Below are 23394 nucleotides of genomic sequence, written 5' to 3'. Positions count from 1 at the left end.
TGTTGTTTTTATATCATGCCTCTGCTGTTGTTATATCCTTTTGTTAGTTTGTTTATTAATAAATTTATATATTATTTTCATATACATTTTACTAATTTCCTTTCATCTCTCACACTTCTATTATAGAGAAAGGGCAAATAGCAATATTAAAATATCTCCACTAATTAATTCCCTTTTTTAAAAAAATATATTTTATTGATTTTTTACAGAGAGGAAGGGAGAGGGATAGAGAGTTAAAAACATTGATGAGAGAGAAACATCACTGCACACTCCCCACTGGGGATGTGCCCGCAACCAAGGTACATGCCCTTGACTGGACTCAAACCCAGGACCCTTGAGTCCGCAGGCCGATGCTCTAACCACTGAGCCAAACCGGTTAGGGCAATTAATTCCCTTTTAAATGCGGATGTGCACTGGGCTATTAGTGTTAATATAAGAGCATGGATATAATTTAACCCTTTACTGATAGCTCAGAGTCCTTATTAAAATAAGTATACTGAATTGTCATACAGCGATGACTTTGGGCACAAATGGGGAGGCAGAAGTCTTTCATTCTCTGGGCTGCATGCTGAGAGCTGTTTGTGCCTTACAGATATTTTCCAAGTTTAAGCTAATCATCTGTCTACACACTCTATGTTGTACATTTGCTTTGAAATGTAATTAATGATTCTGTATCCTGATGTATCACATTAAGTACATTACAAACACATGACCCATAATCAGTGTTCAGTTAATATTTGTTGAATGAATGAATGAATGAATGAATGAATGGTGGGAGTCCCCAGAGGGAGCTGTACCACACAGACCAGGGTCCAGCCGACTTGTGCTCTCACCATCCAACTTCTACTACCAGCTATGTTCCAGAAATCACTCCAGTAGTGTTGTGTGGGCTCCAGAAGGGTATATATTCTTCCACTTTTATCATTTTCTCCTTACCCCCATCCCTGCTCATGCACTTTCTAGGGGAAGCTGCTCAAGGTGAAATAAAAACAACAGCTCTCATGATCACACTACCCACGCCCCTGCTAAACCCCACTGTGAACCAAGTTCAGATTTCCATCTTGGGGGCCCCTGCCCCAGACAAATCATAAGGTGTGCCAGACCATCCCCCCAAATATCTGCCAAGCATCTGACTCACCTAGAGAGCTTGTTAAAACATGAATTGCTTGCCCCCACCCCCAGAATTTTGGGGGTTGGTCTGGGTGTTACAGTTTCTCAGGTGACACTGTTGGGATGCTGCTGTTCTAGGGTTCCACTAGAGAACCTCTGCTCTAACTTGGCCCCAGGGGCCCAGTGTTGAAGTCCTAGCTGTATTCACCAAATTCTCTGCACTCCGTTTAAAAAAACTTTCCTACTTTAGCCCATTTAAATGCCTTAACCTGCAGCAAACCAGGCCTCTCTGCCCTGTAAGCTTTTCCTGGCTGGTAACTAAGCAGCTTTGGAAACTGAGGTGGCCCTTTCAAGTGCTGCAAGATCTGATCCATCACCCTGAAAGCCCTCCTTATTTTTTTTATCATTAAAAGTTTTGATTGAAATCACAAAATATGTACATGATCAATAATGTGAAGACTGACCAACCTAATACATTTATGTGTTTAATCAAAGAAATTCTGCATTAAACAACAAACACAACACCTTCCCAATTAGTCATACTAGTATTTCCAATTCTGAGAATAATTCAGTCCAATTTATAACTTTCACTAGAGGCCCGGTGCATTTGTGCATGGGGGGGGGGGGGGCTCTCAGCCCAACCTGCACCCTCTCCAATCCAGGAGTCCTCAGGGGATGTCCTACTGTCAGTTTAGGCCCGCTCCCTGTGGTTCTCTGCTGTCTGTGGGGCTCGTTTGGCTGCTCCTGGGTCTCCACGGGCAACAGCCAAGCAGGCCCTGCTCTCAGCGGCTGCCCCCAGGGACTGGAGGACTCCAGCGGGGCTGAGAGGACTGGGTGCCACCATCTTGTGGCTATGGGTGCCATCATCTTTGTGTTGAAGTTCTGGTTAATTTGCATATTGCTCTTTTATTAGATAGGATTATTTCTAGCAATATAACATACTAGAGTCCTGGTGCACAAAATCGTGCACAGGTGGGGGCCAGGCAGGCATGGGGGAGGGGATATGGGAGGTTGGCCAGCGGGGCCCATCCCCTGGTCAAACTCCTGGTTGGTCAAACTCCAGCCCGAGCGGACAATTTGCATATTAGCCTTTTATTATATGGAATGATCTAACTTAAGAATTTACTTATTATAGGTAAAAAAACATTTGATTTTTCATGAACATTTTTCCTATTCAGGTGAACATTTTTTTCAGAGGTGTGGCTTTTTCAGTCTTTTTCTCCTTGAGATCTGCTCCCACCTCCTGCATTGCAATAGCAGTGTAGCAGATGCCTTGTGAAACAAATTATAAGTACTAAGTATGTATGCATGAATATGAAAATTTGAGGACAAAGCAAGTTCTAATTTGTGGGAAAAGGATTAAATATTTCTGTTTGCTGAAAAGGGTCACTTTATGTTTTGTTTTCTACTAAAAATCTATTTAGTTTCCAAAAAAAGTACTGGCATCTCATTTAAGCTGAGGAGAGGTGGGTGTGGCTTGTCCTGGGTGACATGCAGCTCACCTCCTTCAGGGTGATAATAGCCAGTTCTGGGGGCCAGACGAGCTCCAAAGCAGGTGCGCTGTCATCAGCTTTTGTATTCTGTTCAGCCTTCTTTATTTTGTGTGTTAGGAGTCTAAGGCTGGCCCCACTCATACTACCTGTGTGGACACCGAGGTTGAATGTGACTTCTTGAGGAGCCTGGCAGCCAGGAAGTCATCACTGGCAGGACTTGAGGCTGTGCCCAGACAGCCTAGTTTCTGGAGAAATTCCTGCACTCAGTTAAGGAGGCTGGATGTTAGCGGGGCCTGAGCTCACATAACGCTCTGTGTGAAAAGAGCTCAGAGAATGTGGCAGGACTCCTCAGGGCCTCAGAGATGCTTTCTGTAATAAAGGTGACTTGGGAGATGAGGCTACCATGATGCTCAAAGAAACCTTTCTCTCTATTTTGGCTGAGGCCTCCAAGACCACGCTCCCCACACTTTTCATGGTTTGGGGTGCCTAAGTATTCATTCAGGTCCCACCAGCATCAGCCATCCCGGCAGAAGGGACCAAGGAGAGAGTAGCCAAGAGCCAGGGGTTCCTCTGTGAGGAAATGATGGAATAACATAGGTTCCCTCACCCACTGTCCCTCTTTGCTTCCTGACAAAGAGGCAGGCTGATCCCCCTCACCTTAAGCCAAGGGGCAATGCTGGGGTTAGGCTGGGGAGAGACAGCTGAGGCCCTGAGCAGAGCACATGCTTCACCCAGACAGGGAATAGGGGAACTGTGTGGTTTCCTGGAGCCTAGATGTGGGCCATTCAAGGCTGCATACAGGATAGGGCAGCCCCAGAGGGTGGACACCTTGGCACTGAAGGAGCTTCCAAAGCAGCCGGCAGAAGGACTGTCACCTGAGCCCTGGGGTCTGCACCTGAGCCCATTGGCTGCTTTTTATTTGGGGAGCTCCTGGCATTTAGGTTATGGGAACCCATTGTGAAGTCAATTCCTCACATGGAGAAGCATCCTTCATAATTTTGAGATATCACCCCACACATTCATGGAGCTCAAAAGCCTGTTTAAATCTAAGCTAAGATCCAAACTTTATTTAATTTAGACACAGATAATTTTACATGGTTTTTAACATACACTACATTTTTAGGTATATGGACATATTGAGAGGATTGTACCTCATTTTGGTAACTCCTACCATCAGTAGCAATGCAGCTAATGAGATCTGAACTGCCACTGCACACAGATGAAGGGTCTACATTGCTGCCTGGGATGTCCCTGGTGATTCCACATGTAGGGGCCAAGCTTGACATTGCAAATGTTTCCTGGCATACTCATGCCTGTGTATTTACAAATCAAAACATTTCATTATCAATTCTTTTTGTCTTGTTTTTCTTTTATGTTACAGTTAAGGCAATATTGATTTTTTAAACATGTATATGAGTCAGATATTTTTTTAAAAACTATGTGTGTAAGCTACATAATCTATGAATTTCATCTCAGGATAGTAAAGGGAGCATTATAAACATTTACTATTAAAAAGGGGGCCTGGATCTGACCAAGTTGAGAACCATTGCTTATATCATTACACGCAATGTGGCCTCATTCCCAGCACATTTGTATCATGGTTTAAGAATCTACCACTGATGGGTATTGAAGTTTTTTAGTTTATGTAAACAACACTCTGATTTAAGAAACACAAAAAAACATATCTATAAATATATCTATAGGCACTCATTGAATTATTTCCTTTAGAGCAAATTCATAGGAGTGGAATCTCTGAATCAAAGGGTATGCACAGTTTCCATTTCAAATTATCCAAATTATTCTAGTAAGAAAGTCTGAGACATACCTGTGTGAGGGTCTGGCAATGAGGAAGGTGACGCAAGGCAGCAGGCACTGCACAGTGCTGGCTCCCTGCTTTGCTGGGGGTCAGTGGCCTAGCAGCCAGCATCCCAGATCCTGTCCATCAACAAGGGATGTGCGGGGAGCTTCATGTCTGTGCCCAGCGAGGGCCTCCCCTAGAGCAGAGCCACAGTGCAATGTGTCCTTCCTGACCCAGTGGCCCCTCTAGAGTGAGCCAGTATCCTTTAGCAGATTACTTTTGGGCATAAGCTGGCATGAGTGGATTCTATTGTTTGCTACAAACAATGCAGAAACATAATTCAAGTTCAAGTGACTTTGGTTCATTTGGTGTTTTTCACTTGGATTGTATGTGTTGAACTCAGTCCTCTAAAAAGTAATATGTTGAAAACATAACCCCAGTACCTCCCAATGTGACTTTCTTTAAGAATAAGGTCACTGTAGTACCTGGCTGGTGTTGCTCAGTGGTTGAACTTCAACCTTTGGGCCAGGAGGTCATGGTTCCATTCCTGGTGAGGGCACATGCCTGGGTTGGGGCTCGTTCCCCAGGAGGAGGCATGCAGGAGGCAGCCGATCAATGATTCTCTCTCATCATTGATGTTTCTATCTCTCTCTCCCTCTCCCTTCCTCTCTGAAATCAATAAAAACATATAAAAAAAAAAAAAAAGATGAGGCCATAGTGGCACAGAGTGCATCCCTACTCATATCTGACTGGGACCTTTATGAAAAGGGGAAATTTGAACACACACACACACACACACACACACAGACACACGGGGTGGGGGCGGGGGAGAAATACCATGTGAAGCTGGTGGCAGAGATTGAGCTGATGCTTCTCCAAGCCAAGGAATGTCACAGATTGCCAGAAGCTAGGGGAGGGGCCTGGAACAGATTCTCTCTCAAAGCCTAAGAAGTAAGCAACTCTGTCAACACATTGACCTTGAACTTCCAGCCCCCAGAACTGTGAGACGGTAAATTTCTGTTATTTAAGCATTTCAGTCTGTGGCACTTTGTTATGGCAGGACTAGAAAACTAGTACTGACTTCTAGGCTTCAATTACTAAATGTGTCATATCCTAGTATCTGAAGTTCTGTCATTGTTTCAGCAGAATTGCTGAATGATAAAGCCTGAGACAATCTCAGGAGTCATCTGGTCCACCCCCCTCTGACAGACAAAGAATTAAAACTCAAAGCGGCCATGACGTCCAAACTCAGATAGCTGTTGGCCCCAGGGCCAGGTACAGAGCCCCAACTCTCAGGTTCTGACTCACATCCTCACCGAGGCAGGAACTGAAAGGGCAGCAGAGCCCCGAAGGTGGTTTTGGACAGAAACCACCCTGCTCCCCTGTCATTGTTTCCCATCAGACTCACCCAGGAAGTCTCTGTAAGTACAGAGTATTGGCCTCTCCCCCACTGGATCTCATTTCTGGGAGTGGGATCTGAGATTCTGTACTTTAAGTAGGCAGCGAGGTTTGGACATTCTTGTGCACTGCCATACTCATGTCTACAAGTGAGAGGGAATGGGGCCTGGGCTGGGGCCTTGGGCACGTTACTGAAATTCTCCGAGTCTCAGCCTCCTCATCTATAAAAGGAAAGTTATACCTCTTACTGCCTCTTTATGCTGAATAGAATTAAAGAGAAACTTCATGCACAGCACAGAGCAGGGTGCCCAGCGCTAGTAACACTCATTAGAATTTCACTGTTATGTTGTTACTCATGAAGAAGTAAACATGACATTTACAATGCCTAATCTTAAGGTCACACAATTCTTTGATATCAGAGGCCATGCCTTTTCTTGTTATTTTTCCCCCTAATATGATCGTAAGCTCATGCTGTTCTTTCTACTTGGATATCTTTCTCTCCTTGTCAAAAGCCTTCTAAATCTTCAAAGTCAGGTGGCACCTCCTCTTGACACCTCCCTTAATCCCCAGAGTCAAGTGATGCCTCTCCTCCTAGATGGCCAGCCCCTTGTTGGAGCCTCCACAGACCTCCTCACAGGCTGAGCTGTGGTGCTACTTGTTCCGGGTCTGTCCCCATCACTGCTCTGGCCCAACAGTGAGCACTGTGCCTGGTGCCGTGATGCTCAGGGAACACCCCCTGAAGTGAGTGAAATATGAATGCTCATTCCAATCCCAGCAAGGGCCTGCTGACTTCTCTGTGGACCATGATTCAGGATTCTGGGGGATGGTGATTCATCCACTGCAGCTTTTATAAGAGGACAAAGGATGACCAGAGAAAATGTTCTGGTCAAGAGTGGCACTTGACCTTGAATGTAATTACCAGGGAATGGCAAAAGGATTCCAGCCGCGGGTTTCTGAAGGAGTCTTTCAGAATCTGCAGCAGGCTGCAGTGGCATCTCATAGTGATCTCCAGGGAGCCCACATGGCAGAGCCTGACGCTAACAGAGTGGAGCAGACTCATTTCCAAAGGCACAAGTGGTAATTAAGGTCACTGGTGTGGGGGCTTTATTTTCTCTGTACCTTCTCTCTCTCTTCTGTTATCACATCCTGACCTGATAGGAAATTTCTATCGCTCTTTCCTCTTAGTGACGCATGGTTGCACAGCTCTCAGGGAAACAATGCAACAAAAACAGAGTCAGCTCTCGGGGGCCGCAGAGATGGATGACCCCAATGATTAAAACCCACTGAAATCTCCAAGCTTCTACTTACCACACCTTTTTACTGTTCTCCCTCATCTCCCAGGTTTACCAGCACTGCTAGTGATTCGGCAAATGCTTAGGTACTCAGCCACTTGAAATTTTTCTGCCACTGTGCAGACGTCAGTGATTGCTACAGAGAAAGAGACTTTCGTTTCTTTCTAGAGATCCTCCTTCAGAAACCCCGTCTCTAAACTTTGCCTCCTGCAGCCCTTCTTTTTACTCTAGATATCTATCATTAATAATTGCCTGTTTCCTGCCCCAGCTGGTGAGGCTCAGATAGTTGGAGCATCAACCTGGGCACTGAAAGGTCGCTGGTTGGGTTCCTGGTCAGGGCATATACCCAGGTTGTGATTTGATCCCAGGTTGGGACACGTGTGGGAGGCAATCAATTGATGTTTCACTCTTATGCCCCACTTTAACTAGAATTTCTTCACTTTATACCTGGTTCACTGTAACTTCCTTCCTGCTCCCAAACTTCTCTCATACAACCTCAGCCATGAATCTACACTCAGACACCAATAAACTGTGTTGACATTCAAAGCCCTCCTATCCTGACCTCTGTGGGGCAAAGCCTGTTACATAAAAAGAGAGAAAAGTTCCCAAGTCAAAAATATTTGTTTGGTGTAATGTTTCCCAAAGTTACATTTTTAGTTGGTCAATAAATATGTATAGCCCCACAGTGATACACACTTGGAAAATTTGCCTTTGCCAGAAACCCTTCACCTTGATAGATAACAAATTTCACCCATTGCTATCAGTTAGGAGTCTTTGTATTGTAAGCCACAGAAAATCCCATTAAAATAGTTTGCATAATAAAGGACATTAAAGAGTCTAGTGCTAGGACTACCTTCCAACAAGGGTTTATAAAGTAAATTAAATGTCACAATGGCCTGGTTTCCTTCTGTCTCTCTGATCTCATTCCATGGTGAGGTCTCATTGCTGGCTCCCATCCAGTGCCCATACCCTGCCTCCAGCAGCCTCAAGCTCCCCCTTTGAAGCAGAAGGGTTGTCTCACAGCCTCATACCATACTGTCTTCAGGTAGCCTCCAAGCAAAAGACAGGAAGCTTTTATTTTCAGTAAGTCCTGGGCGTGGTGGCTTCTTTGGCTCTGAGCCAATCCTTAAGGTTTTATCCAATCACAGCTCATTCCAGGGCTGACAGATGGCCAAGAATGGGAGAGAAAAGGTTTGTCAAAAGAAATGTAGGGTTCTTTGGGGGAGAGGAAGTGACTGAGGGTAGTTAACAATCTTACAAGACTGGGCTTCAGCCCCAACTCCCCCAAGAAGCCTCCCATGAAAACTCCAGACAACCATGAGGTCTCCTCTTTGTGACCTTCCTCATGGTGCTTATGCTCATAGCACAAACATGGTCCTCTCATATGTGGTGTTAGAGTGTCCTCTATGTGTCTCAGCTATGGAAGCCTACCCTATGGCTGGACACACTCTTTCTTTCTACATGGCAATTTACCCCCAAACTTAGTTTGTTAAAACAATCAATTTTACTATTGTTGACATTAGAAACATCATCCAAACCTGTAGAGAATTTTTATGAGTTTATTTGTGGCAAACTGACAAAAATTGCCAGGAAGCAAAATCTCAATGAATTGAGAAAATGCTCTGGAGAATGGAAGTTTTGCAGTTTATTTTATAATTAGAATCAAAGGAGGAGATGTTAGGAAAGTTACATGAAATCCATTGGTAATAGATTGATGCAGAAAAAAGTAAAACCGGGAAATCTCTGGAATTGGATAAAAAGAAAGAACATGCCGAAACCGGTTCGGCTCAGTGGATAGAGCGTCGGCTTGCGGACTGAAAGGTTCTTTGAATGCTTGGTAAAACTTCCTTGTGAAGCCATCTGGACCAGGGCTTTAGTTTGCTGAGAATTTTTTATTATTATTATTATTACTGCTTCAATTTTATCATTTGTTATTGGCCTATTCAGGTTTTCTGATTCAGTTTTGGAAGATTATATTTTTCTAGGAACTTGTCCATTTCATCCACATTGTCCAGCTTGTTGGCATATAGTTGTTCATAGTATTTTCTTATAATCCTTTGTATTTCTGTGGTGTCAGTTGTTATTTCACCACTTTTGTTTCTAATTTTATTTATTTGGATCTTTCTCTCTCTCTCTTTTTTCTTGATGAGTCTGGCTAAAGGTCCATCAATCTTGTTTATCTTTTACCAGTTCTTAGTTTAATTGTTGTGCTATGAATTTCCCTCACAGGAATGATTTTACTCTGTCCCAGAGATTTTGGATTCTTGTGTGTTCATTTTCATTTGTTTCCAGGAAGTTTTTTGTTTTTTTCTTGATCTCATTGATAGCCCTTCCATTGTTTAATAACATGCCTCCATGTGTTTGAATATTTTTTAGTGTTTTTACTGTAGTTTATTTCTTTCCTTTTTATATTTGCTCTCCTTTATTTGTTACTGTTAAAAAATCTCATTTTTGACTGGACTCAAACTTACAGGCAGAAGCTCTCAGAGAGGACAGTTTACATCTCTTGGCAATCTGTTCCTGGTGTTTTTCTTTGGCCTCCTTCATTATTTTAGCCAAAAGTTTAGCATTTCCTGCAGCCTCTTTCTTATTTTTCTTAGAACGTTTTTTCTTCAGAGCTATACACTGACATTTGTATTGCAGGACACCTGGAGTAGCAAGACACTGAATCTTGGGTGCTTTAGTCCTAGGCTTCTTACATTCTTTGTTCAGAGGCTTTCTCACAACATATTTGTGGACATCATCTTCTTTAGAGAGATTGAAAAGTTTACGGATTCTGGTAGCTCCTTTGGGGCCCGGGCGCCAAGGCACAGTGGCATCAGTGACACCAGGAATAGCTCTCTGCCCTTTTTTTACAATAACCAAGTTGAGAACACTAAGACTGGCATCCACCATGCAACCCTGAACAGATTTGCGTTTTCTCTCTCCAGTTCTCCTTGGTCTGTAACAGGAGTGCTGCTTCCTCAGCATCAGGCTGGCTTGGCCATGGGTCAAGACACCCTGCTTCATGGGGAAACCTTGTTTGTTATTCCCACCATGGATTCTTCACCCAGATAGTCAGCAGCAACTTCTTTGGCCATACGCTTCTCATAAAGGTGCGAAGTTTGCGTTCATCCTCCACTTCAGTGAGTGTCTGGTGGCTGGGAAAGAGGTTGAGCTTCATCCTGAAGCAGCCACTATAGTTGAATTCTAATTTCATTCCATTCTGATCTGAGAAGATGCTTGATATGATTTCAATCTTCTTGAACTTGTAGAGACTTATTTTATGTCCTAATATGTGTTCTATCTTTGAGAATGACCCATGTGCACTTGAGAAGACATATTTGGGGTAAAATGTTTTATAAATCCATCTGATTAAATCTATCAATAAAATCCATCTGATCCAGTGTGTCATTTAGAGTCACTGTTTCTTCATTAATTTTTTGTCTGAAAGATCTATCCAATGAAGTCAGTGGGGTGTTAAAGTCCCCTACTATGACTGTATTGCTGTCGATCTCTTCCTTAAAGTCCCCCAGAAGATTTTTAAGTATATTTAGGTGCTTCTATCGTAGGTGCATATATGTTTACCAGAGTTATAGTCTCTTGTTGGATTGATCTTTTTAGTATTATGTAGTGACCTTTGTTGTCTCTTGTGATAGCTATTAGCAATCCATAGCTTGTGGACCCCTCTGCTGGGGCTGGGTTCCTTTGAAAAGGACCAAGATGTGCACTGAGGTCTGCTTTTCCTAGCTCCAGGCCCTGAAAGAGATTAGGCAAAGACTCAAAACCTCCAAGGATCTACTTCTGCCTGCAATTCAGTCTTGATTAGCCTCAGGCTATCAACCACAGCAAGATGTGAACTCCACTGGGTGGGGCAATTGCTTTTCCCCCTTCCCCCCTCCTAAGAAAATATCCTTAGGAACTGCCCAGTTTTCCAAGTTCTCCATCATCCAGCCCCTCCCCCAGCAAAAGCTGCCTCGATGGTAAAGATCTGCCGAAGAAAGCAAGAAAGCTTAGGGAATGACTCATCACAGGAAATGGGTGTGACTGCCTTCTGAGATCTAACTCCAGAGCCCCCCAACTCTGGATTCTCCTCACAAAGCTCTAGTCCACTCTGCCCTCCCTGTGCCAGAACCCAAGGTGAGTGGTTGCACATGAAATTTTGTGCATTGGCCTTTTAAAAGGGTGCCTGCATTTCCAGCTATCTCTCCCTGTCGACAGCAACCCTGCTGATTTTCACAGTCAGATGTTATGTGGGCAACTTTCTCAGTTCTAGTGTTCTGGGCACCAACTTGGGGTTTAGACCCCAGAGTTCTCAGTGTGAACCTCCTTCAGTTGTGATATTTCTCTGGAACTACAGCTGCTGCCTGTGGGTATCTGGTGAGCCCTTTTGGGGCTCCACACTTTGTACCAGTCCTTATATGGTCTCCACTGTCCATCTTTGGTTATCAGGGTTCTCTCCAGCCATTATTCAGTTGATTATTCAGGATGGGTTTTCTTTATTCTAGTTGTAATTCCACTCTGGTCCTGGGTGAGTGTCAGTGTACCTTCTACTTACTCTGCTGCCATTTTGGATTCTCCCTCCCATTACATATTTTTAGTATCTTAAGGTCAGGGCTCTTTATAAATACTTCTTGAACCAACCATTGACTCTAAGAACAGAAATAATTTTTCAATTGTATGTTGATTTAATATGTAACAAAACTTAATAAATCTTTGTCAGATTTTCTATTTAGAATGCTTAAAAGGTTATGTATATAAGAAATGGTTGTATGCAAGATTAAAATAGAGAGGAAAATGTTAGGACTTTAAATAGTAATTGAAAATAGATTGGTCTTGGGAAGAAAATATCCTTAGGAACTGCCCAGTTTTCCAAGTTCTCCATCATCCAGCCCCTCCTCCAGCATCCTCACCTTGAAGTCTACAATCTGGCATACCAAATTTCTCATAGATTCTCAAAACTTGCCACAAATTCACTCTCCTCAGAACCTTTGCACATGCTACTCCTTTCAACTGGCAATATTTCCAGTGAAATGCAGGTCTAGATTAGATGCTACCTTCTCTAGGACACCTTCCCTGGCACACTTATGTTTTCTATCATCACAAAATACCCCAGACTTTGGGCACTGTCTGGTTACTTGTTTGTCTCCTCTAGTAAACTGTAAGCTCTGTGAAGACAGACAAAATCCACCTCAGTGACTATTATATGACTGCCTTGCACACAGGAAGTCTTCAAAGACTATGTGGCAGATGCTATCATTTCCCCACCCATAGCCTCTTGTCCTTATCATTTCAGTCTAGACTGGACCCACTTCCAGCTGCCAGCACCTAAACTCCCTTGGCTGAGCACTTTCTCTGGCCACTTAAGCCTGTTTTGCCTACTCTAGAAGCAGGGCAGAAGTTCCAGGGAATTTGAGCTCCCTGGAAGCAATCCTCAATCAATAATTGATGGGAGTTGGTATATAAATATCCCAGCTCTCTCACCTCTTGGATGGGATAACTCTGAAGCATGTATTCTACACTGGATTCCAAAGTTTCCCAGCATGCTAAAGCCCCCACAGGGGCAGCTGACTTGACAATGCAACCTTTATTGTCTGGCTTCCTCTGACTTCACAACCATTATTTCTGTCAGCTCCCCAATAAAGGACCTGCTCTTAAATCCTTGACTCACTATCTGTTTCCCTGAGAACCGGAGCTAGGACAGAATGCTTGCTGAATGAATGAGTGAGCTTCTGCCTACCCACTCAACACACCACAGCTGGGCATGAAAACTGATTGTCAACAGCCATGCATGTCTGAGCCAGGGAGAGCAAATACCTGGTAGGAAATCTCAAACCTTGAATTCTTTTTCTACTGACATTTGTAACCTAGACACATGTATGGGAACATTATTTTACTTAAAAGTGCAATGTTGACAAGTGGCACTGAAAGAGATGATTAAAGCAGTAAATAATATGGCACCTGTGAATGAAATTAGTTCTAGCGGTAGAGAGAAAGGATGGCTAGATCAATTGCCAGACAAATAACATTACTACTTTTCATTTGCTTGGAACTTGATTGGCATTACATAATCTTTCTGCCATCCTGCTATAGAAATGGAGACCAAGAACCACTCTAGGTGGGTCACCCAGCAATGGGAGGGAGCAGCTGTAGGGGGTAAGGATGGAATTCAGGGTTTCTTTTTTTCTCTTCTCTACAAGCTGTTATTATAATTTGGAAAGAGTTTGTAGTGTGTTCCATCTGGCTGGGGGGTCAGTGAGGGTACCTATTTTTTTTTATTCCCCCCACTACACGCCCCCATACAAGTCTCTGTGTTGCTGTTGTTGTTGTTTTTTGTCGTTGTTTTCTTCCAGTTAATTAATAATTGTTTGTTGGGCATGGGAAGAATATGGCACAGTTCTACAGGGGATGAACACAAGGTCAGAAAATCAATGGTCCAGGATTTGATGTTCTCCTCTGGCCACAACCCAGCTCAATCTCTGAGAGGGGAGAGGGCGACTGAAGGGAGGAATAAGCCCTAGGAAAAATGATATGTGTACCTCCCTCTCCTACCCCCAGAAAAAAGAAATAATATTTAAATTGAAAATAAATAAATTTGACGAAGTAAAGAAATCTAAGAACTCAGAGTTGAGGAAAAGGAGGCCATTTTACCATTTTAAAGTGTGCATGTGTGCATGTGGACCTGTGTGCATGGGGCACTTGTTTCTGACCTGACTTGTTCCCTCCTAACACTGACGGACGTGTCATCCTCTCAAATCCAATCACCTACCAGTTTTATCCATTCAAATGCTAACATTGGACACTTTCCTACCTAAAAACCAATGGCTCCCTGTTGCCTCCAGGGAGCGTGCTGAAATGTGTCCAGAGGCCAGGAAGGTCCTTGGGGAGGCAGAAGGGAATGAGGGAGACTGAGGCAAACCTGGAGCCCACACCAGGTTTAAAGGAGGCAATTATAACCCAGCACCAGCTCATTGCAGGGTCGTGAATTCAGTATGTAAGATCTTTTGATTCTTCCAAGAGATGCTAGAAAGGAGCTGACTTTTAAAACTATATAAGAGTTAAACAAAACAAGTCCCTAAGATGTTTTTTTCAATCAACTCACGGCCACCAGTTTGCAAGCTCCAGCCTACAGGATAAAGTGTAAGCCCTTTAGCATGACTTTCAAGCTTACCTATCCTTGCTTCTGTCCCAGCCATCTGGATCTACTTGTCAATCCCTTTGTCCCCAAGCCCCACATCCCCTAGCGGCAGCTCCAGTTAATACACAGGATTGAAAGGGGTCCACAGACTTGTTCAGAAGTGGTGTCCACGCAGCAAGCGCACCATTTTTTGCTTAGGTTGCTTATTTAAGGTGCCTGTGAAGGGTGCAGAAGGAGACGAGCGGGGACACCAAGCCTGTGGGGTTCCTTCTTGGTCACATCCCCTGTAGTTCACCTTCTGCAAGTTTACAGGATGCTCTTATCCACCGGCAAACTTGTATTCATTTTTTAAAGCTCAGCTCACACAGAACCTCCCTGAAGACTCCCCAGAAAGTAGTACTTCCTTTTACTTCTGAGCCTTGCGCGCATTCTCACTAATACACGAGTCACAATATACGTTTCTCCACATTCCGTCATGGACTGTGAACTGAGTTGGGGTCCGTGTCTTGTGGTGTTTGTGTCCTGGGGCATGATTCACAGAGCCCTTCCTGCACTTCTGTAGTCGGACATCTATGATCATCTGCCACACTTCCGCGAACACACCAGACATCCAATCACCTCGTTGAAACGAAACCAAAATGAGAACTGAAGAATTCCCGTGGCCCTGCTGCTGACTCACAGCTTCCTTACAGGACGCACCTCCAGGCCACCTGCCTAACCCGCTGACGTAGCCCCGTTTGGCATTTGAGCCCTCGCCCCAGGGGAGGTGTCGCAGTGGGCCCCACCTGCGGGGAGGGGGAGCGGGTGGCCCCAGCGCACAATCATGCAGAGCCGCGCCCGGCCAGGTTGGAAAAGGATCAGCAATGTCAGCAGCCCTGTGCCCAGACCCAAGCGGAAGGAAAAGGGAATGAACTGGCTCCCGGTGTGTGCGCGGGGGCTGCGCTGAAAAGTGGGAGGGGCTGGCCTGCGGACGGAGGGGGGTGAGCTCAGGAACAGCCCTCAGGGATGTCTGGGGAGGAGTCCTGGGAAAGGCCGAGGGCGGGGGTGGATGAAACAGCTTCTATTTTTGTCTTCAGGCCAGGGGGAGTGCCTGTACTGAAATGCCAGGGCACCTTCTGTCCCTGTCCTGGGCAGAGAGCAGGGAGGAGGTGCTATGCCCGGTGTTCTGTTCTGGCAGCCCCTGACCAAACCCACGGACACGGTCCATCAACCCCAAAGGGCCTGGCAGATGAGCAGAGGAAATCAGTATGACTGTGAATCTGAGCTGCTTCCTGGACTCCATGGAGCCATAAAAGTCCATAGGAGGAGGGCGGGGAAGGTGCTACCCAGGAGTTTTTCCTGGAATCACCGACCTTGGCAAATTTCCACTGGGGCAGTGAGAAGTGTTTAGAAAATGTACCTTTAACCAGAAAAGAGATCTTGCCTACTTTTATATTTTAAAACCCTGGGGGGGATGTCTTATTTGTTTCAGAGAGCTTCCTTTTTCTCAACCCCATTTTTTAATTTTTATTTTGTATTATTTTAATGTATTTTTATTTGCATTACTTCAGTTAATCCTCATAATGCCTCTTGGGGATCGGTACCATTTTCAACCATCAGAAACTCACATTTGCCCCTTAAGCAGGTGCTCAGGTGCTGTGGGTGAGATGGCCTCTCCCCCTCCTTTTCTTGCATTCATTCAAGTTTGTTTGGAGACCTGGGAGGGAGGAGCAGGTTGAGGTGAGGTGGAGAGCATGAGAAGCAGAGAAGAGTGGTGTGGCTGGGACGCTGTCTCTTCTTTCTCTAAGCACTTCAACCCATTTGCAGTCTGGCTAGGAATAAAAGGGCCTGAGGCTTACTAGAATGACCAGAGAAACTCAGGGACTGACTTGCTTGCTGTATTTAGAGTGGAAATCATTCTCTTTGTCTATATAGGAACACAATTGCTCTGGTGCCCACAGGACGGGGAGACTTAAATGAATCCCCAAACAGCACCCTTGCATGGTTTTGACAATCCAATGACTGGGGATGGGGTACTGGTACAGAAGAGGCAACAGGGAACAGATGGATGGAGCAGATACCTGCAGCCGACAGACTGGCTCTGGGCAAGTGAGGCACCCTCTAGGGATCCACAGAAACAAGTGAGGGACACTGTGAAGGGACTTAGTTTCTTTCAGACAGACATAGGGGTGGGGGTGGAGGGGTGGGGACTCAGGCAACTGAAATTTGTCATTAAAAGTAAGTGTGACACAGACACAGGCCCATGAGTTCACCAGGGCACCTGAATCGCACCACTTTTCTTATTATAGAGAAAAAAAATTCAGAGAAATTAGGTATTCTTTTAAAAATTGCACACAAAGAAGGGCAGAGGAATAGAGAGCAGTTGGGATGGGAAATCAGTTCTTGCTAATACTCTGGGGGAGCACAGTAATGTGAGAACCAAGAACCTCTCATTTTTATCACAGATCCATCCAGCCATTGTGTGTGTGTGTGTGTGTGTGTGTGTGTGTGTGTGTGTGTGTGAAGTTGGACAATGGTTTGAATGTTTGTTTTTTGCCTTGGTTTTTCCATCCTTTAGGTAAATTTATATGGTATTTACCCCTAATAACTTTACTTAAACAGAATCACTATGGTCTAATAAGAAAATATACACATTTGAGCTTGGGTGGTGAAAGAAGAGAATTCATTTACAAGGCAAAGCATTTCATTTTAAAAAGTAGCTGGAGGAAATAGTAAGAGCTAGTTACTCTGCAGAAAAACTTAATAATTGTTGATTATGTGGGTTGAGCAATAGCTGAGGTTTGTGGTTTGTTTGTTTAAGAATAACATTGTGGCCCTAGCTGGTTTAGCTCAGTGGATAAGAGCATCAGCTCGAGGGCAGAAAGGTGCGGGTTTGATTCTGGCCAAGGGCATGTACCTTGGTTGCAGGCTTGATACCTGACCCTGTCCGGGCACGTGCAGGAGGCAACCAATTGATGTGTCTCTCTCACATCAATGTTACTCTCTCTCTCTTTCTCTTCCCCTTCTTTCTACTCTCTCTAAAAATCAATGGAAAAATATCCTTGGGTGAGGATTAACAAAACAAAGAAAAAGAATATCATTGTGGAGCCCTGGCAGGTGAGGCTCAGTCGGTTGACATCATCCTGAGCACCAAGATGTGGCTGGTTCCATTCCCCATCAGGATACATGCCCAGGATGTGGGCTTGATTTCCAGTAGGGGGTGTGCAGGAGGCAGACAATCAATGTTTTTCTCTCTCTCAAATCAATGAAAACATATTTAAGAAAATAACACTGTGGAAGAATAAATAATGTTAAGATGGCAATACTTTCCAAATTGGTCTACATATCCAATACAATTCCTATCAAAATACCAGCTGCTTTTTTTTTTGCATAAATTGGGAAATGGTTCCTATATTCATGTAGAAATACCTGGGACCCAAAAGAACCAAAACAATCTTGAAAAAAAATCAAAAGTGAAAGACACAGACATTCCAATTTCAAAATTTATGAGAAAACTACACCAATCATGACAGTGTGGTACTGGCATAAGGATAGATAAATAATGAGAGTACAGAAATATATTCATATGTTTATAGGCAATTGATTTTTAACAAAGGTGTTAAGATAACCAAATGAGGAAAGAATAGTGTTTTCAACAAATGGTGTTGAGGTAATTGAATATCTACACACAAAAGAATGAATTTGGACTTGTATCTCACACCATATACAAAATGAACTCAAAATGGATTAGAGACTTAACTGTAAGTGCTAAAACTATGAAACTCTTAGAATAAAACAAAAGTAAATCTTTATGACCTTGGATTAGACAGGAGATCAAAAGCACAAACAACAAAAGGAAAAACAGATAAATCAAACTTCATCAAAATTTAAAATGGATTAGACAAGCCACAGAATGGGAAAAAAATTATTTGAAAACCTTATGTATAACTAGAGGCCCGATGCACGAAATTCCTGCAAGGGTCTCAGCCCTCACAGCTCCTCACAGCCCCAACTTCGTCCGGAAGGTCGTCCAGATGGTAGTTCTGCTGTTTGGTCTAATTAACATATTAGCTCTTTATCATATAAGATAAAAATCTAGTATCCAGAATATATAGAGAAATCTTACAATTCAACAATAAGAAGACAACCAACATTTTAAATGAGCAAAGGATTTGAATATACATTTCTCTAAAGAGGACATTAAAGAATATACAGTTCTCTAAAGAAGATATAAAGAGGTGTTCAACATCACTAATCATTAGAATAATGCAAATCAAAACTACAATTAGATACTACTTCACACCTACCAGGATGGCTATAGTAAAAAAGATGGCTGGAATGGTGTGGCTCAGCAGTTGAGCATCAACCCAAGCACCAGGAAGTCGTTGGTTCAATTCCCGGCCAAGGCACATTCCTGGGTTGTGCATTTGATCCCTGATAGGGGTATAAGGAAGGCAACCAATAGATGTCTCTCTATCACATTGATGTGTTTGTCTCTCTCTCTCTCTCTCTCCCTCTCTAAACATGTACTCAAGTGAGGATTAAAAATAAATATAATTTTGAAAGAAATATGCCATGATATTAATAATAATAATCTTTAGTGGGTAGATATTTTTAGTCTAAATTTTCTTTCCAAATTTTCCACATATATAATGATTTTTTCATCAGAAAAAAAAAATAATCTTTTTTTTTGTGGGGGGGTGGAAATTCCAGGTAGCAAAATAGAATTTTAACACAGGCTTGGATGTACCTTAGAAGAATGAGTGGGAAGATTTAGTTGATCTCACAGCCTGCTGTGCATCATCCACTGGGGAGAAACAAGTGTGTAGTATGGCATCATCTTGGACATCAGCAGTGCCCATGACAGGGCTTGAGGCTGTAGCTTGGGGTTCTAGACTCCTTCTGTGGAGGAGCCTGGCCCAGTATTGACCAGGGACAGAACAACTATGGAACTAGTCAGATGCCATTAGTCTGTGAGTAGGCTGACTAATAAGTTTTACAATGAGGGCTTTTAGGGTTTCTGCAGTGATTTCCTATATAATCATGTGCCACATGACAATGTTTTGGCCAATGACAAACCATATGCACAATACAGTGATGGTTCCATAGATCATAATAGAGTTGAAAAATTCTTGTCACCTAGTGACATTGTAGCTGGCATAAGATCTGTATCGTAAAACATTATTTACTGTAACTTTTTACTTTACACATTTTTAAGCTTAATGTATTATTGAAGAAAAAAATTAAATAAATTTATTGTAGCTTAAGTGTACAGTGTTTATGAAGTCTATAGTAGTGTACAGTGATGTCCTAGGCCTTCACATTTACTCACCACTCACTCACTGACTCACCCAGAGCAACTTTCTGTCCTGTAAGTTACATTCATGATAAGTGTCCTATACAGATAAACCATTTTTTATCTTTTATAATATACTAGAGGCCAAGAGCATGAAATTTGTGCAGAGCGGGGGGTGGGGGGGGGGGCGGGGGTGGCGCGAAGATCCCTCAGCCCAGCCTGTATCCTCTCCAATCTGGGACCCCTACACCTTTTTCTTATCTAGCTAACCTCTTCACATTTAAAAAAAAAAACTAACTGAAATACCACTAACTCTAGGAAATCCTCTTTGAACAAATCTCTTTACAATCTGTATTAAGTATTTTCATAGTATACCATTCTTTTTCTTTAACAGCAACTTAGAGTGGATGCAATGTGCTTCTCATTCTTGCCTTTGAATTCTTTCTTGTTGCTCTTGTAATAGCGAAGCTTATCCAATTTACATTTGCCCTTCAAGGGCTTATATTTGGTTCAGTTTCTAGTTGGCTCCCTGCTTTTTTTTTTTTAAGCAATAAATTTGGGCTGTGATAGTAAACCTCACTTGTAATCAAGCCTGTAGGTCTCCCTATCTGAATATTTCTATAATACCTATCACTTCAGCATGCCAGAGATTGTGTTCATTTATAGAAAATAACAATAAATGTCACCTGATCATTTGACCTTCTAGTAATATTTTATAACAAGATGTATTATTCTAGTAATTTAACTATTACAAAACTGAGGCGTGCAGAAATAAATCACATTGAACAATAAAGAACGTCTCAAATATCAAAGCACAGTACACTTAGGGCCTCCCGTGTTCTGTGCCTCAGATATCATAGCATATTACACAGTTCACATGGAACTCAGCTTCCTTTAAAATAGGAAGGGTTGCCATACTCATGAAGCAGCTACTTCCACACATATTTTTTTTTATGTAATTCATAGCGCATACTCTTTGTACTAATTGTTGGAAAATCACCTTAGCAATTGCCTCTGTTCCTATCTGCGCCTTTATCATCCACTCGCTCTAATAAGATTGTGAATTATTTAAGAACAGAGATCATGACTTGAGTTTGTGTGTTCCCTGTCATGGCGCCTAGATAAATACTCAAATGCCATCCAGTCTAAATGACTGTGGTGAGAGAGGCCCACCGTTGCTGGAGACCTCTGATTTTTATTTAAGGGGCTTCACTTGTTCTGCACCTTTGCAGAGGGGTGAGTAGGGGCTGAGGGAATTTGGGGAAACCCAGACAGAATTCTCCTCTTGCAAGATTTTGCTAAGCTGGCTCCCAGGACTGCCGGGCGGCTTCTTCGCCAGGACCTGGGCATTTGTCCAATTAAAACCAGACACAGCAATAACAAAGGCACTACTGCTAATGTGTGGGGATCAAACCCCAGCCTGCAGGAACTCATCCCTGCAGTAAGGGCCAGCCAATGGGTGGACCTGGGCTGCTGCTCCCAATTCTGGGGAGAGGGAGATTTCCCGTGACCCAGGAAACTACTATCAACCGAAAAATCAGAGAAGCACAGAGGACGATTCAAAAACATGAAAGATAACGCTGGTGATTCCTTTAATCTCTGGGGTAAAAACAAACTAAAACAAAACCCTGAACTTGTACACACACGCACGTGGAAAAACGTTGTTCAAGGGAAAAGCGATTCAGACCCAGGCTGGAGGGCTGTGGCTAAAGGCCCCGGACACTGTGCCACGTGCGAAGGCAGGGGGACTCTGCGCCAGGCCGATGCTGAGCTGCCGAAGCTGGGCTGCGGAGGCCTGCGCTGCCCCCAGCCTGCGCCTTGACCAGAGACCTTTCTTCCTACAGAGCAAACATGGTGGAGCGCTCCGGGGCAGAGGGCACATGCTGGGGCCCGGCCTGAGGCAAATGCACTTGCCTGCCCTCTCCTCCTGCCGACCACCTCAGTCCCTCAGTCCACCTGCCCACCCGCCTGCCCCCTTCTCCTCGCCACCGCCAGCAGGGCGGCCCCTCACTTACTGGCAGCTGGTGAGTGCTCAGGCTCGGGCAGGTCCCTGAACAGGTCCATAGTGAAGGCTGGTCAGTGGAATGGCTTCTTCCCCGGGGCTGGCGGTCAGGCTTTGTCAGGAAGGACATCCAGACGGTCATCCAGAAGATATCGGTCTAATTAGCATACTACCCTTTTATTAGTATAGATTTTTACTGTACCTTTCCTATGTTTAGGTATACAAATTAGATATACAAATACTTACCATTGTGTTACAATTGCCTACAATATTCACTACAGTAACATGCTGTACAGGTGTGTAATCTATGAGCCATAGGCTATAACATAGCACCCAGGTGTATAGTAGGCTATACCATCCATGTCTGTGTAAGTGCCCTCTACCACATTCACACAAAGATAAAACCACCTAATGATGCATTTCTCAGAACATAACCCTGTTGTTAAGCCACTCATGGCTGTACATTATTTCTTTTGATCTGTATAACTGACTTAAGACCATTATTACCCCCATGGTGTCAACAAGGAAAATGAATCTGTATAAATGTGGTAACAGATTTATCAGTGGTTCAACATAATACAAGTTTATTTCCTATTCTGTCAAGTCCATAGAACACTTCTGGTATGGTGGCCTTTCATTTAACATTTTGAGATCCAGGCCCCTTCCATCTGTGTCTCTGCCCTCCTCTAGGTGTTCAGAGCCTTCTCCTCCCCACCAGCAGGTAGGGAAAGAGAGAGAGTGGAGGAGCTCATGAAGGTTTCAACAGACCAAGCCTGTACATGGCATATGTGCCTCCATGTTCATCCCATTGGCCAAAATCATTCCCAGGGTCACTGCTAGCTTCTCCTGTGTGCCCAGGGGAAGGGAAATGATTTGAGGAATAACTAGCAATCTCTGCCACAGAGTCACAGGAGTGTACATGCATTGGCTGAAGGTCACACAGCTAATAAGAGGCAGAGCAAAACTCAAAATCTGAGCCGAGTCTTGGTTTTGTCCATCTTGTGACTCTGCTCTCTTCCAGGTCCTCAAAGTCCTCTCCCCTCCCAGCGATTAATCTCCTGCTACTAGCATTCATCTGAGGCACTGATGCTGGAATGATCATTAGGAAGTGTAAGAAAGTCTAATGAAAACATTTGTGTTAAATACAGTTTTGAGCCTTTCCAGACCTGTAAATAATTCTTGTATAATATTTTCTTTCCAGGTTTTTTTTTTTCATATATATATATATATATATATATATATATATATATATTGATTTCATAGAAGAAGGGAGAGGGAGAGAGAGATAGAAACATCAATGATGAGAGAGAATCATTGTTCTGCTGCCTCCTGCATGCCCCACACTGATGGAGCCCACAGCCAGACATATGCCCTGACTGGGAATCAAACCGTGACCTCCTGATTCATAGGTTGATGCTCAACCACTCAGCCATGCCCTCTTGGCCCAGGCTTTTTTTCTTGATTAATTTCTGTTACTCCCCATTAAACCTTGAAATTACCTCATAGGCTCTTCCCTGCTTCTTAGGGCCTTTCCCAGCAACATGACGTGCCGCCATCCCATGAGGGTAGAGCTTGGCTCAGTCTCATGTTCCAATGGTGAGCTTTCCTCAGCAACACCTTTACTCAAAAAAGCTGAGAATAAACATGAACTTGATTGACTAGTCATCATCTATAGACAAAGGATTTATAATTTAAACATGATTTTTAAAAATACCTGGGTATACTTATTTATTCATAAACATTTGTTAAAAGAAATGAGAATGGATCTAGTTAATATCATCTTTACACTTTAAACACATTTTCTTATCTGACCATCATGCTGGGATGTGTTTTCCTATTCCTATCTTTTGCAGATGGAAGCTGGTTCACTGAGTGAGCACACTAGGGTACATTTTCTTGGCAACCTCTT

At 43.5% G+C, this 23394-nt stretch overlaps 1 pseudogene across 1 annotated transcript; it reads right to left on the bottom strand.

Annotated features, from left to right (window-relative positions):
• Nucleotides 1-9536: 9536 nt before the first annotated feature.
• Nucleotides 9537-10254, bottom strand: LOC308514965 (small ribosomal subunit protein eS6-like; annotated as a pseudogene). Its single transcript has one exon. The product of its transcript is annotated as a small ribosomal subunit protein eS6-like (transcript).
• Nucleotides 10255-23394: the final 13140 nt, after the last annotated feature.

Source organism: Myotis nattereri (genome assembly GCF_964212035.1).
Source record: "Myotis nattereri genome assembly, chromosome: 3".
NCBI classification, from domain to species: domain Eukaryota; kingdom Metazoa; phylum Chordata; class Mammalia; order Chiroptera; family Vespertilionidae; genus Myotis; species Myotis nattereri.
This window is presented reverse-complemented; position numbering and strand designations above follow the sequence as displayed.